This window comes from Eretmochelys imbricata, chromosome 1 (assembly GCF_965152235.1).
Source record: "Eretmochelys imbricata isolate rEreImb1 chromosome 1, rEreImb1.hap1, whole genome shotgun sequence".
Lineage (NCBI taxonomy): Eukaryota > Metazoa > Chordata > Testudines > Cheloniidae > Eretmochelys > Eretmochelys imbricata.
In genome coordinates, this window is record NC_135572.1 from 210,652,111 (window position 1) to 210,665,948 (window position 13,838).

Sequence of the window (13,838 nt, forward strand, 5' to 3'; positions counted from 1 at the left end):
CAAAAAGAAAAGGAGTACTTGTGGCACCTTAAAGACTAACAAATTTATTTGAGCATAAGCTTTCGTGAGCTACAGCTCACTTCATCGGATGCTCACGAAAGCTTATGCTCAAATAAATTGGTTAGTCTCTAAGGTGCCACAAGTACTCCTTTTCTTTTTGTTAAAGAAAATAATGCATTAATTGAATGTGTAGCTTAACTCCTTGGGGGAGAATTCATAGAATCATAGAATATCAGGGTTGGAAGGGACCTCAGGAGGTCATCTAGTCCAACCCCCTGCTCACAGCAGGACCAATCCTCAACTAAATCATCCCAGCTGGAGCTTTGTCAAGGCTGACCTTAAAAACTTCTAAGAAAGGCGATTCCACCACCTCCCTAGGTAACGCATTCCAGTGCTTCACCACCCTCCTAGTGAAAAAGTTTTTCCTAATATCCAACCTAAACCTCCCCCACTGCAACTTGAGACCATTACTCCTTGTTCTCTCATCTGCTACCAATGAGAACAGTCTAGATCCATCCTCTTTCAGGTAGTTGAAAGTAGCTATCAAATCCCCCCTCATTCTTCTCTTCCGCAGACTGAACAATCCCAGTTCCTTCAGCCTCTCCTCATAAGTCATGTGTTCCAGTCCCCTAATCATTTTTGTTATTGCATGTCTCCTACTCTGTTTTACCCACATTCTGCCATATATTTTATGTTATAGCTGTCTTGGATGATGACCAGCACATGTTTGTTTTAAGAACACTTTCACTGCAGATTTGACAAAACGCAAAGAAGGGTACCAATGTGAGATGTCTAAAGAGAACTACATCACTCGACCCAAGGTTTAAGAATCTGAAGTGCCTTCGAAAATCTGAGAGTGACAAGGTGTAGAGCAAGAGTCTTAAACCACCAGCTGTCCATGCCCCCCCCCCCCAAGCATTTACCTAGAGCGGCTCTGGCCTGGCACGCACCGGGGCCAGGGCAGGCTCCCGCCCTGCCCTGCCCCCGTGCTACTCCGGGAAGCGGCTGGGACCTGGGGGAGTGGGGGCACAGGGGTCTGTGTGTTGCCCTGGCCACTCTTCCAGGTACATCCCCCAAAGCTCCCGTTGGCCGCGGTTCCCCGTTCCCGGCCAATGGGAGCTTCGGGGGTGGTACCTGGAGGAGCGGCCAGGGCAACACACAGACCCCTGTGCCCCCCCCCCCCCTTCCCCAGGTCCCGGCTGCTTCCCGGAGCAGCGCGGGGGCAGGGTAGGCAGGCAGGGAACCTGCCCTGCCACTGATGTGGGCCAGACTGGACCTGCCTCCCCCCCGAACCCCCTGCCCTGAGCCTCCTGCTGTACCCCACACCCCTCCTGCACCCTGACCCCCTGCCCCACCCTGTACCCCAACCCCCTGTCCTGAGCCCCCTGCGCACCCTGGGGGCAGGGAGGGGGTGGAGTTGGGCTGGGGATTTCAGGGAAGGAGTCGGAATGGGGGCAGGGAAGGGGTGGGAAGAGGCGGACTGGGGGCGGGGGCAGGGCAGCGTGCGGGGATGGTCAGTGCTGCGGCCCTCAGGCCAATGTATTAGTCCTCATGTGGCCCTCGTGGTCATTTGAGTTTGAGACCCCTGGTGTAGAGCATGCTTTCAGAAGTCTTAAAAGAGCAATACCCCGATGCGGAAACTACAAAACCCAAACCACCAAAAAAGAAAATCAACTTTCTGCTGGTGGCATCTGACTTGGATGATGAAATTGAACATAAGTCAGTCCACACTGCTTTGGATGGTTATCGAGCAGAACCCGTGATCAGCATGGATATACTGGGGCATGTACATTTTCTGCAGGTTCCCAGTTGTACTCCTCAGACCATATGCCACATTTATGTTTAGAGTGCAGGATTTTGTGAGCCACACATTCCTCATGGCCCTGTACCAGTACCGTGTAAAAATGGCTGTGTCCTGTGAGGGAAGGAGTCAGGTTACCAGGAAATCGGAGCCCGAGACAGGCCCGAGGGCAAACCAGAAGTCAGGAAGAAGGCAGGGTCACGTTACCAGGAGATCAGCAGTAAGAGCAGGTATCACGGAGGAAGCAGTCTGAAGCAGGGAGACCCCAGTTGTATGGACAACTTCGTGTTCATGTGATGGGTTTATATAGAAGCTGTGAACCAATAAGGACCCCCAACATTTTGCCAACCGGATTCCAGGGCTGGGGTCCTCGGTCAGAGTTCATCTCCTATTCTGATGAAAATTTTGAAGGTTACTGGGTGGCAGGTTGGAACTTACTGCCAAAAAGGGTTGACCCTGCAGAGTTCAAGACCTGCAGTTCCTTACATAAGGGTAATGAAGTGCCTGGACAGATAAATAGCAATTAGAAGAGCTGAGATATGAACTCCTGTTCTCTTCTTTCCCAGCTCAAGAAAAGCTAAGCTTCTGTCTTGTTCAGTCCGTCCCTGTTTCTCAGTGGTGGCAGAGGATTTGCACCATGGGAGATATGTCCTCATATGTGATCGGTTTGGCTTCGTGCACATATTTTCCGTTTTTTTCTAAAAGTTTATTAAATGCTCTATAGACACATGCTCCTCATGTGCTGGTTTCAAGTATATCAATTATATATAGGTGGCAACAATGAGGACAAAGATAAGTGAGACAATCCATTGAAAAATTGCCAGAAAGGGTGATTTTTGAACTCTTATTATTCTGCCAATCCATTTTTATCAAATCACCATGAAAAATTCAAATAATTTTGATTTAATTTTTGCTGTGTCAGTGACCTTCTTACAAAATCAAGAGTTTAAAACTCTTGTTAAACTTAAATCTATATGCGACTTTACCTTTGGTTCATATGAGAGAGACTAAGTGGGTGAGGTAATATCTTTTATTTTAATATCTTTTATATTCCCTCACCCACCTTTTGTCTCTTATATCCTGGGATCGACACAGCTACAATACTGCATTTGAATCATATAGAAAGACACCACTGATGTGGTTGATTTAATATATCCTCTCTACACACATGCACATCATACAGCATTTGAAAGCTTATGTCTACTTTAAGATGAGGTATGGTGTAGATCCTTTACCATACAAACAGGAATAAACAATGATCTCATGAACATATTAAAATGACTGCTTTGAAATTGATTTGTATTTATTTCTGTAAGTTTAATGTCTATGTATTATTTCAAGACCTAAAATTGGGTTTCTGTCATCTCAGAGCATCACAGCAATATAAAGGGTAAAACAAAATCTAATAATTTTGTACAGATATATACATAATGTAATAAGCACTGGTGACATTGCTAGTCAACATCATTATAATCGACTTGTTCATCAATATGATCTTTGTCGAGAGTGCGTGGGTTACCACGATCTTCACTGCCTTGGCACCTACACAGTTCTGTGCCGGGGAAATAGTGTGAACTACAGACACAGCTGATTGTGTCTGTACCTCTTCCTGGTACAGGCCCAGATAAGGGCTTGTTGAAGCTCAGGTGCCTATGGGCCCTTCAAGAATGCCAGAAGTAGATCATCCACATTTTGTCACCCATATTATAATTGTGACTCAATATCTAGTTAATTTATGTGCGAAGGCAACCAGATCTTTGTTTACCAAGATGCTCTTTTGACATGCTCTTCAGAACTGTCCTCACACGGTGGGAGTTTGTCCAATGACTTGCCCTTTTTAATGACTAGATTGAGGCACAAGCAATGTGTGGGTCCTCCTTTTCTTTCTTGCTCTGGTCATACAGCACTGCTACCAACTTCCATGCTGCAGAAATTGCAGCTTTTATGTCACTCTCCCAACTGGGCAAGATCTCTGAAACAGTAAGCTCCCTTTGTTTTGGCAACATTAAACACAGATTTTTTTTTTTCCCCCAGTACCAAAAAGTCATTACACAGAATCACATCCAGTTAATGCATGGTTTTCACAAAATTGTGAAGATTCCTCTTTTTAGGAGGTCAACTTCGGGGTAGGCCCTTAATCTGGGAGTCAGCTACTTGGAAAATTAACTTAACCCCTGTATAGATAGTGCTAGGTCAATGGGAGAATTCTCCCATTAACCTCACTAACACCCCTGTTGCTATAGGTAGCATCTTCACTGAAGTGCTATTGTGGCCCAACTGTAGCAGTGCAGCTGCACCACTGGAGCATTTTAAGTGTAGACAAGCCTAAGTCTTTAAACTTAAATGGTTAACAGGGAAGGGTCTTGAAGAAGAAAAGTTCCTTGAAAAGGTGGTGGTTTCTGAGTTTGGGAAAGAAGTTAACTCATATAAATATAAATCATAATAAAATGCCATTTTATATTAGTACGTAGTTACAGCAAGGTCATTTGATTCTATATTTCCGCATATAGCTCTTGTGACAAAATGGCCAATGTTGGTATGGTGGATTCCACACTTTTCTTGGCAGGGGAGCTAGGATGCCACCCCTTGCCCCTGCTCTTGGGGCGCTGAGGGCCCTGCTAGTAGCCAGGGAAGGTGGTAGAGGAGGGAAGCGGGGAAGAGGTCTGGGTTTGCGCCTCACTCTGAGCCCCAGCCCCTCTCAACCCCTGTGAGTTTCTTACCCTCTTCCCCTTTGGGTAGGGTTACCCTTGGTCCTTGACGCTGGGAGAGGGAGTCTCTGCCTTCCCTCCCTTCCTCTCTGATCTTTCAATTCTCAGCAACACACCTCCAAACTCCACTCCTCTCCCCTTGCACCACCTTGTCTGCCTGAAGCAGGGGTTTTTATTAGGTTCCTGACAGGTCCTTAATTGGCTACAGGTGCTCCAATTAATCTGTAGTAGCCTTCCCTAGTTGACCGGGAACCATGCCTTAATTAGGCTAGGGCTTATATATCTCCCCTCAACCACTCACTCACAGGCCGAGTCCTTGAGGAGCGGGGTCCTCCCTTTGTCCTGCAGGTAAGCCATGCTTGCCTTGCTTCTGAAGGAGTGGGACCTCCGCGACCTTCGGAACTGGCATTCCATCTCACTCCTCAGCACAGATTATAAGATTGTAGTGAAGGCCATCTCGCTGTGGCTGGGGTCCGTGCTGGTGGACGTGGTCCACCCCAACCAGACCTACACTGTCCTGGGCCATACCATCTTTGACAATCTGTACTTGGTCCAGGATCTCTTGAAGTTCGGGTGTGGGGATGGTCTGTCGTTTGCCCTTCTGTCCCTGGATCAGGAGAAAGCATTCGACAGGGTGGACCATGGGTATCTCTTGGGCACTCTGCAGGCATTCGATTTTGGGCCCCAGTTTGTGGGTTCTCTCCAGGTACTGTACGCCTCTGGAGTATCTGGTCAGGCTCAGCTTCGGGCTCAGGGTGCATCAGGGGTGTCCGCTGTGTCCGCTGTCAGGCCACCTGTATGCTCCGTCAGTGGAGTCCTTCCTGTCTTAGTTGGTGGCTCCTCCACAAAGGCATGAGCATGGGTATGTACTTGATGCGGTTCACCCCTGTTCCTGACGCCTGCCCCTTTTGCAGCGTGAGGGAGACCCTGGTGCATGTATACCTGGCTCCTCCTGACCATCCTTTTAAGTTTCTGGCTGCACTTTTCCCCTCACCTTTTCATATACTCACACAATATCCATGGCCCCACAAAGTCACGGGACCTCCTTGTCAGCCTCTTCCTAGTGCTGGTCAAAGTAGCCATCTATAAGACCAGGGAGAGGAAGTTCACTAAGTGGGTTTCCTGTGACTGTGGGGCCTATTTCCGATCCTGCCTTCGCTCACATATCCAGGCAGAGTTCCTCTGGGCGGCGTCCGATCGCTCCCTTGACACCTTCGAGGAGCCGTGAGCACTGTCCAGGGTTCTCTGCTCGGTGTCCCCTTCAGGTTCCCTTTGTTTGACCCTTTGACTTTCACACCTGCCCCTGTTAAATAATTACGGGGGGGGGGCACAATGAAAAATGTGAGTTCCTGGACCTTGTGGATCCTCCCCTAAGGCTGAGGGAGAGCCCTTTAGCAATGGACAGGTGCAGTTGGCCAGAACCCAATAGGACCACTCTCCCACTACTCCCTGGACCTGCTGTATCACACTGTTCACATAGCAATATCATCAGGGAACGGTCACATAAAATGTTTGCATTTAAATACAGCATATTCACAAATAACTTAAAAGCTTGTTCTATTTTAAATATTTGCAGAATAAAGAGACGTTTTCACCTTTAAATGGAGTCATGAGCTAATAACTTCTATCAAACATTTCCCAACTATCAGTTTTCTCCTTAAAGTATTCATTCTTTTTATGACTGTGTTTATAAAAAGTTAATTTTAATAAGAATTTCTAGGAATATTTGTTAGTGAGATGTGTTTTTAAACAAAACTAAGGTTCTCTTTGCAGAGAGGAGGGAAGGGGATGGTGAGTTTAGAAAGCGATATAGAGGCCCTTAGCTTGTGTTTTATGGCTTTGGTAATGTATCCGACACACCGCTCCTTTTTGGGTTAACTTAAATAAAAAATAAATCTTTGCCTTATGTTTTAGAAAGAAATCTGCATATGAAAATATTTTAGGATGTTTTCTTGAAATAGAGATTGTGTGCCTGGCAAACTGGAAGTCTTTAAACAAGGAAAATGTGTCCTGGTTTTTAAGACTTATTTTTTTGTAATAAACTAGATTGCTCCTATATATATACACACACACCTTATTATTTGTAGTAATTACCTTAAAAGTTTGCAGTTAAAGACTCCTATCAAATATTCTGTGAAAGGTACAAATTACAGTTATTTATATGTATTTTTTTTAATATACTGTATATGTTAGAAGCAAAACTGAAGTTGTAAAGTTGCATTCCAGGGTCTGTGTAAATGGATTTGGAGGTCACAAATAGAGATTTTTTTTTTCCTAGAGAGTTTTCATTTTTTGATACTTTCAAAGCCTTGGGTATATGCCTGCAACTCAAGATATGTCTGGGTATGTCTACACTTCAAACTTGTTATAATTCTCAGCTCAAGGAGACACTCGCACTAGCTCTGATTGATCTAGTTCACTAAAAATAAAGTGTAGCCACGGAGATGCCCTGAGTCTCATGGTCCCACGGTTTCCAACAGGATTGAAGTGTAGACATACCCTCAGTGACAGAAAAAGGATTCCTAAGAATTTCTTTCATTAGTTACACCCTTCTACATCACAGAAGCAACCCCAAAAAAAGCATGGGCATATGAGCCGGCATGGTTTGAACATACTTTCAATCAACATAATTGAAAGTATCATAAAATTCAGTGAAGACAAATTTATAATGTATAAGACTATAATAATGTTACTAATCGTTTTTGCATCAATATTGATTCAAAACATTTTCAAGAATGTTGCTATTCGCTTCACGAAAAGAGCAATGGTATCACGGGCAGAGAGATCTTACAGTGAGATCTGCAGGACCACTGTATGGTCTTCCATCCCCATTCTCTCCTTTACAGATGCAGAGTCTGGCAGAAGGTGTTATGGAATGTGGTGCCCTAGTAACCCTTAAGTTCTTTTTTATTTCTGCATGGTTAAATTGAATCCTTCCTCCATCCCAATAGATGATTTTATTGCTTTCCGCTATCCACTATGAAGGCTAACAGATGTGGCGAGGATGGAGAATGAAAAATATCAGTCTTTCTTTGTGAATTTTCTTTCTAGAATCTTTTGTCAAGCTCCCTTTTATGACTGCGTTTGTCCAGAGTTTTTCTGATTATTGCTCACATGTTAAGTACTTTTGAAAGGGAATTGTGTGTTCCTAGAGGAAATATTTAAATTTCTTGTCAAGGCCATGCTGCAAATGGTTTCAGTTGAATAGGACTTATAAAATCATAGAATATCAGGGTTGGAAGGGACCTCAGGAGGTCATCTAGTCCAACCCCCTGCTCAAAAGCAGGACCCATCCCCAATTAAATCATCCCAGCCAGGGCTTTGTCAAGCCTGACCTTAAAAACTTCTAAGGAAGGAGATTCCACCACCTCCCTAGGCAACGCATTCCAGTGTTTCACCACCCTCCTAGTGAAAAAGTTTTCCTAATATCCAACCTAAACCTCCCCCACTGCAACTTGAGACCATTACTCCTTGTCCTGTCCTCTTCCACCACTGAGAATAGTCTAGAACCATCCTCTCTGGAACCACCTCTCAGGTAGTTGTGTTAAGGAAAATTTAGCACATGTGACTCCATTTTGGTTTGGGGCCCACCATTGTTTAAATGCCAGCACATCATACATCAGGAGGAGTAATCCTTAGATATTGAATCCCTGTGAAAATCCTCCTCCTTGTCTCCAGCCTGCCTTGTCTCCCAGTATCTGGTTTCTGTCAGTCTTTAACTCCCGGTTTCTTGGCCTTGATGTGAGGCCTCCCATCCTGATAATAAAAGTTACTGATGCATGGCTTTAGGACCATGCTGTGTAATTAACATACTGGTATAGCACGAGGAATGCACCAAGCAGGGATAGGTGGTAGATAAAACAAGGGTTTGTTTATTGGCTAAGGTTTCCGATGCACGAGGGCAACATGCTTTGCTAAAAGGTATATAACCTTTGTATAATCTGCATTCAGGGTCCCCTCCTGGCTAGCAGTGGGGCACCACGCTCGAGCGTAATAAACTTAGTGTCTTTCGGGAACTCTGCAGTTGTGGACTTTGTTTCTGTGCCTCAGCCTAGATTCGAACTGTGCGTGACCTATCAGGTATAATTCGCAGCACTGGTGTGCGTGTCCTATCAGGTATAATTCGCAGCATTTGTGTGCGTGTCCTATCAGGTGTAATTCGTAGCACTTGTGTGCGTGTCCTACCGGGTGTAATTCGTAGCACTTGTGTGCGTGTCCTACCGGGTGTAATTTGTAGCACTTGTGTGCGTGTCCTACCAGGTATAATTCGCAGCAGTTGTGTGCGTGTCCTACCAGGTGTAATTCGTAACAGTTGAAAGCAGCTATCAAATCCCCCCTCATTCTTCTCTTCCGCAGACTAAACAATCCCAGTTCCCTCAGCCTCTCCTCATAAGTCATGTGTTTCAGACCCCTAATCATTTTTGTTGCCCTTCGCTGGACTCTATCCAATTTTTCCACATCCTTCTTGTAGTGTGGGGCCCAAAACTGGACACAGTACTCCAGATGAGGCCTCACCAATGTCGAGTAGAGGGGGACGATCACGTCCCTCGATCTGCTTGCTATGCCCCTACTTATACATCCCCAAATGCCATTGGCCTTCTTGGCAACAAGGGCACACTGCTGACTCATATCCAGCTTCTCGTCCACTGTCACCCCTAGCTCCTTTTCCGCAGAACTGCTGCCTAGCCATTCGGTCCCTAGTCTGTAGCTGTGCTTTGGGTTCTTCCGTCCTAAGTGCAGGACCCTGCACTTATCCTTATTGAACCTCATCAGATTTCTTTTGGCCCAATCCTCCCATTTGTCTAGGTCCCTCTGTATCCTATCCCTGCCCTCCAGCGTATCTCGCACTCCTCCCAGTTTAGTATCATCCGCAAATTTGCTGAGAGTGCAATCCACACCATCCTCCAGATCATTTAAGAAGATATTGAACAAAACTGGCCCCAGGACCGACCCCTGGGGCACTCCTCTTGACACCGGCTGCCAACTAGACATGGAGCCATTGATCACTACCCGTTGAGCCCGACAATCTAGCCAACTTTCTACCCACCTTATAGTGCATTCATCCAGCCCCATACTTCTTTAACTTGCTGACAAGAATACTGTGGGAGACAGTGTCAAAAGCTTCGCTAAAGTCAAGATACAATACATCCACTGCTTTCCCTTCATCCACAGAACCAGTAATCTCATCATAGAAGGCGATTAGATTAGACAGGCATGACCTTCCCTTGGTGAATCCATGCTGACTGTTCCTGATCACTTTCCTCTCATGTAAGTGCTTCAGGATTGATTCTTTGAGGACCTGCTCCATGATTTTTCCAGGGACTGAGGTGAGGCTGACTGGCCTGTAGTTCCCAGGATCCTCCTTCTTCCCTTTTTTAAAGATTGGCACTACATTAGCCTTTTTCCAGTCATCCGGGACTTCCCCCGTTCGCCACGAGTTTTCAAAGATAAACTTTATAACTTTATAACATGTATGTGGTTAGTATTTTTCTTCTGTGAAAATTATCCTTTTAGAGTGTTCTTCCTGAGGGACACTCCTAAGCCCATGCTCAGAGTCAAAGATCTGGTCTGCCTCCAGCTGTTGTAGAGATGGGGAACATCCCCACTGGGAAGACTCTCTGACATGAAGGATTCCAGACAGAAAAGTCAGAGCTAAGGCTGAGTTTTTCCATCCCTCAGTAATCCACTGGATTTGGGTGTGCTTAGTTTAAAAAAAAAAAAAAAAGTTGAGTAGAATTCCAGGTTTAGTTTGTAGGGTTAGGTGGAAATAGTCTCTGAATATGCGTATGGAATGAAGCAAGGGCTCCTGCCTCAATGACTGATCATGCTGTGTTGGATTCCTAGAAAATTCCAAGCAAAAAATAATAAAAAAAAGTGCTGTGCTTCCACTGTGAAGCATCTTGAAGTGGAAAATGCTGGAGTTATGGTGTAACAATTCTGCTCCCTTTTTGAATATGTATTATGATAGCCTTTACATGGTTTCTTACCACTGTTACTCCAGGACCACGGATTGCCTCATTCAGTGCACAGGTTGGATGGTAAATGAAGCAGTGTTGCACCCGACCCGTGACTCATTTGCTACAGGGAATGGCTGGTGAAAAGTGAGTGAGATATGATGCCTCATATTAAACAAATGGTAAAAATAAATAGAGAGGTCTGAAGAAGAGCTCGAAAGCTTGTCTTTCACGAACAGAAGTTGGTCCAATAAAACATATTGCCTCACAAACCTTGTCTCTCCAACACAAGGACCAACACAGGTAAAAAATAAATATTGAACATTCACTGAGTACCATGCATCCAGTGCACTGAATATAGCTTTTTTCTTCTTTTTTTAATGCAGTATTAAATGTGTTGGGATCCCCTGTACGTAGATCTCTGAAAAGGAATTAGGTTTGTCTGAGATTATTTGCCTTTCACAATTCCATGCGTACTTACATTTTTAGATAGTAGTTTTGCAAATGAATCCTAAGTTGCTGCTCTCGTTTAAAAATCTATACATAAGTATTTCAGAGACATGTCCTAATGCTTGAGGTTAAACCAGTTTCCAGCTGGTTTCATTTGTCAATTAATGCAAAAGGCTTTTTTCCCCAGGGAAAATTACCTGAACTTTGAATTATTTACAAAATATATGGGTGACCAATGTTAGTTTGATGTGTTAAACAGTTGACCATCATAATGGATAAGTATTGCTTTGCCTTTCAATCATGAGAGAATCTATTGATATATATACATTCCTTTTGTGTGGGTTTTTCGTCTAGCAATACATTTTCTCTATGCTCTGTTGTCTCACCCTATGGCAATTGTGTGATACAAAGATATATTATTCTTTCTCCTGTATTTTTTTGGTATAATGACTTTACAGTTGAATGGCTTGCCACCTGGAACAATAATGTAAAATACAACACTCCCTTGGTAATAAGGCCTGATTCAGTAATATACATCAGGTACCATAGTTATTTCAGTTGCATTGGTTTTGAAAAGCTGGTAGAATGAGCATAGATTTGAACGATAACTGGGGTTATGAATGTAAGGTTGAAGATTGCTCATTGACCCTTAAGAAGGCATCTTGCATTGTTTACTGCATTGTACTGAGCTTTGGACGTAGATGTCTCAGGGCAAGAAAGTTGTATTTCTATTTGTAGTTGACACACTTAACTTGTGTGTCATTTCCTTTTGCAGACTGTCATAGATGCCCACATTTTCCCAGCCCTCATAAATATTTTACAAACTGCTGAATTTCGGACAAGGAAAGAAGCTGCTTGGGCAATAACAAATGCAACATCTGGAGGCTCTGCTGAACAGATCAAGTAAGTAGCAGTGAAAATTGCTCTGAACATTTAAATGGATGTAATGTTTATGTGAAAGGTACCATACTAAGAGCCCTGGAGCTGGAAAGCCTTTCTTGAGAACAGACAGTTGAAGTGCCCAATTTCCCTGTGCTGTCTGTTTCCAATGTATCTCACTCCTCTGGAGTGGTCAGAGGCCACTTCTGGAGTTGAATTCAGTTATGAATGGTCCACTCAATCCTTGGCCTTGGCTGAGTCTCACCCATGAGAGAACCAGTTGTGAGGCTGGTGCTTGTAACAGAAATATCTCTCCTTTCACCTAGCTCATTTCACAGAGTCCATCACAATCTGAATGTAACAACTTCCAATAAACCTGCACCAGACTCATAACTGGTGAACTGGAGAAGAATGGTTCAAAGGCCCATTTCCAACCCCCTGAGCCTGCCAATCCCTGGTACATTGTTCTTCCTGGTTTATGTACATGAACAAACCCTGCTCAAATGCAATCTCAGTTTCTACATTTTTAAAGCTGAGTTGGTGGAGGCCCAAATAGATGATACTTTACCCAAGTGAGTCAGTATCTTACCTAGTGTGGCAGAGCGCCGACCTTGTCCCTGTGGGTCCCGTGCTTCCAGGCGGTTTATGCTAGCTTCAGAGGCTCACTGCAACTCTCCACATAGCCCTTCTCTCTCTGGGGCCAGGGATACAGTCTGCTGAGCCCTTTTCATCATAAGCCAGCAAGGAGGTTGGTGAGAGAACTCCTACAGTCTCTGTTGCTCCTACGGCCTCATGCTAAAACAGTTTAGCCTCCTGTCCTGACAGGGGCTTGTTTTCCCCTCCTAGGAGGTGTTTCTGTAGTGGTGGGTTGGGGGGAACCCGGGCCCACCCTCTACTCCGGGCTCCGGCCCCGGGACCCTAATGGTAGCAACTGTTGGCAGCCAACCTTTCACTGCCAGAGTTGCTACATTTCCCTGCGCCACTTCCCCACAGCTCTCCTGATTCTCCCTTCTTCACCCTTACCTTAGGGCTCCCTTACCAATGACTTGAGGGTGTCTTCATTAACCAGCCCTTCAGCCAAACTTCCTCTCCCCTGTATCTCCTCTTCCTGACTGGAGTGAGCCCTTTTATAGTATCAGAGGGGCCTTCATTAGAGTCAGGTGGTCACATTAGCTTAATGGCCTCACCTGACTCTTTGCAGATTAATTGAGGTCAGGTGTTCTCGTTAGCCTGGAGCAGCCCCTTCTCTGGTCAGTCAGGGGACAGAAAACTGTTAATCCAGTGGCCAGTATATCTGCTTTCTGCTACTCTGCTGTACCCTGGCGCACGTCTATCTGGAGTGCGCCAGGTTGCAGCCCCTATTCCGGCTCCTCACGAATATTTTGTTAAGGTTTTGGTTGCACTTTTCTCCTCACCTCCTTATCTATGCACTCCCTGTCCGTGGCCCCACTGAGTCGCGGGACCTCCTGCTCAACCTCCTCCTGGCCCTGGCTAAAGTGGCCATCTATAAAACCAGGGTGAGGAGGTTGGCCGATGGAGTCTCCTGCGACTGCGGGGCCTATTTCCGATCCTCTGTCCATTCACACCTCCGGGCAGAGTTCCTCTGGGCGGCGTCCACTGACTCCCTTGACGCCTTTGAGGAGCGGTGGGCGCTGTCCGGGGTTCTCTGCTCGGTGTCCCCGTCCGGTTCCCTTCGTTTGACCTTTTGACCGCACTCCCGTCCCTGTTGTTCATTAGTTGTCCCCGGTAATTATTTGGTTTTCCAGGTCCTGTGGATCCCCCCATTAGGCTGGGGGGGGATCCTTTAGTAGTGGGCGAGCTTCGTCCGCCCACTTCCTGGAACCCAATAAGGCTACTCTGCTGTACCCAACTGGCCTGGGTCTATCACACTAGTTGTTTTGTTCTCAGTCCTCTACACGAAACACTGGACAGTACGGCCTCATAAATTACACAGGTTACCTTAATCCAAATGATTGACCATATTTGTGTATGGTGTTTTTCAGATACTTAGTAGAACTGGGATGTATCAAACCACTTTGTGACTTC

The 13,838-nt window shown here is 45.4% G+C and overlaps 1 long non-coding RNA gene across 2 annotated transcripts in view; it reads left to right on the forward strand.

The window, feature by feature from the left end:
• The window catches only part of LOC144268425 (uncharacterized), a 30,360-nt gene extending 16,527 nt beyond the window's left edge, over positions 1-13,833 (forward strand). Inside the window, exons 3-4 of one of the 2 annotated variants that reach the window (XR_013346743.1) lie at positions 11,689-11,816; positions 13,796-13,833. This is a non-coding gene — a long non-coding RNA (uncharacterized LOC144268425). Of the gene's footprint in view, positions 1-10,510; positions 10,581-11,688; positions 11,817-13,795 lie in introns of those variants that run through there. The other variant, XR_013346746.1, reaches the window with a different exon arrangement.
• Positions 13,834-13,838: the final 5 nt, after the last annotated feature.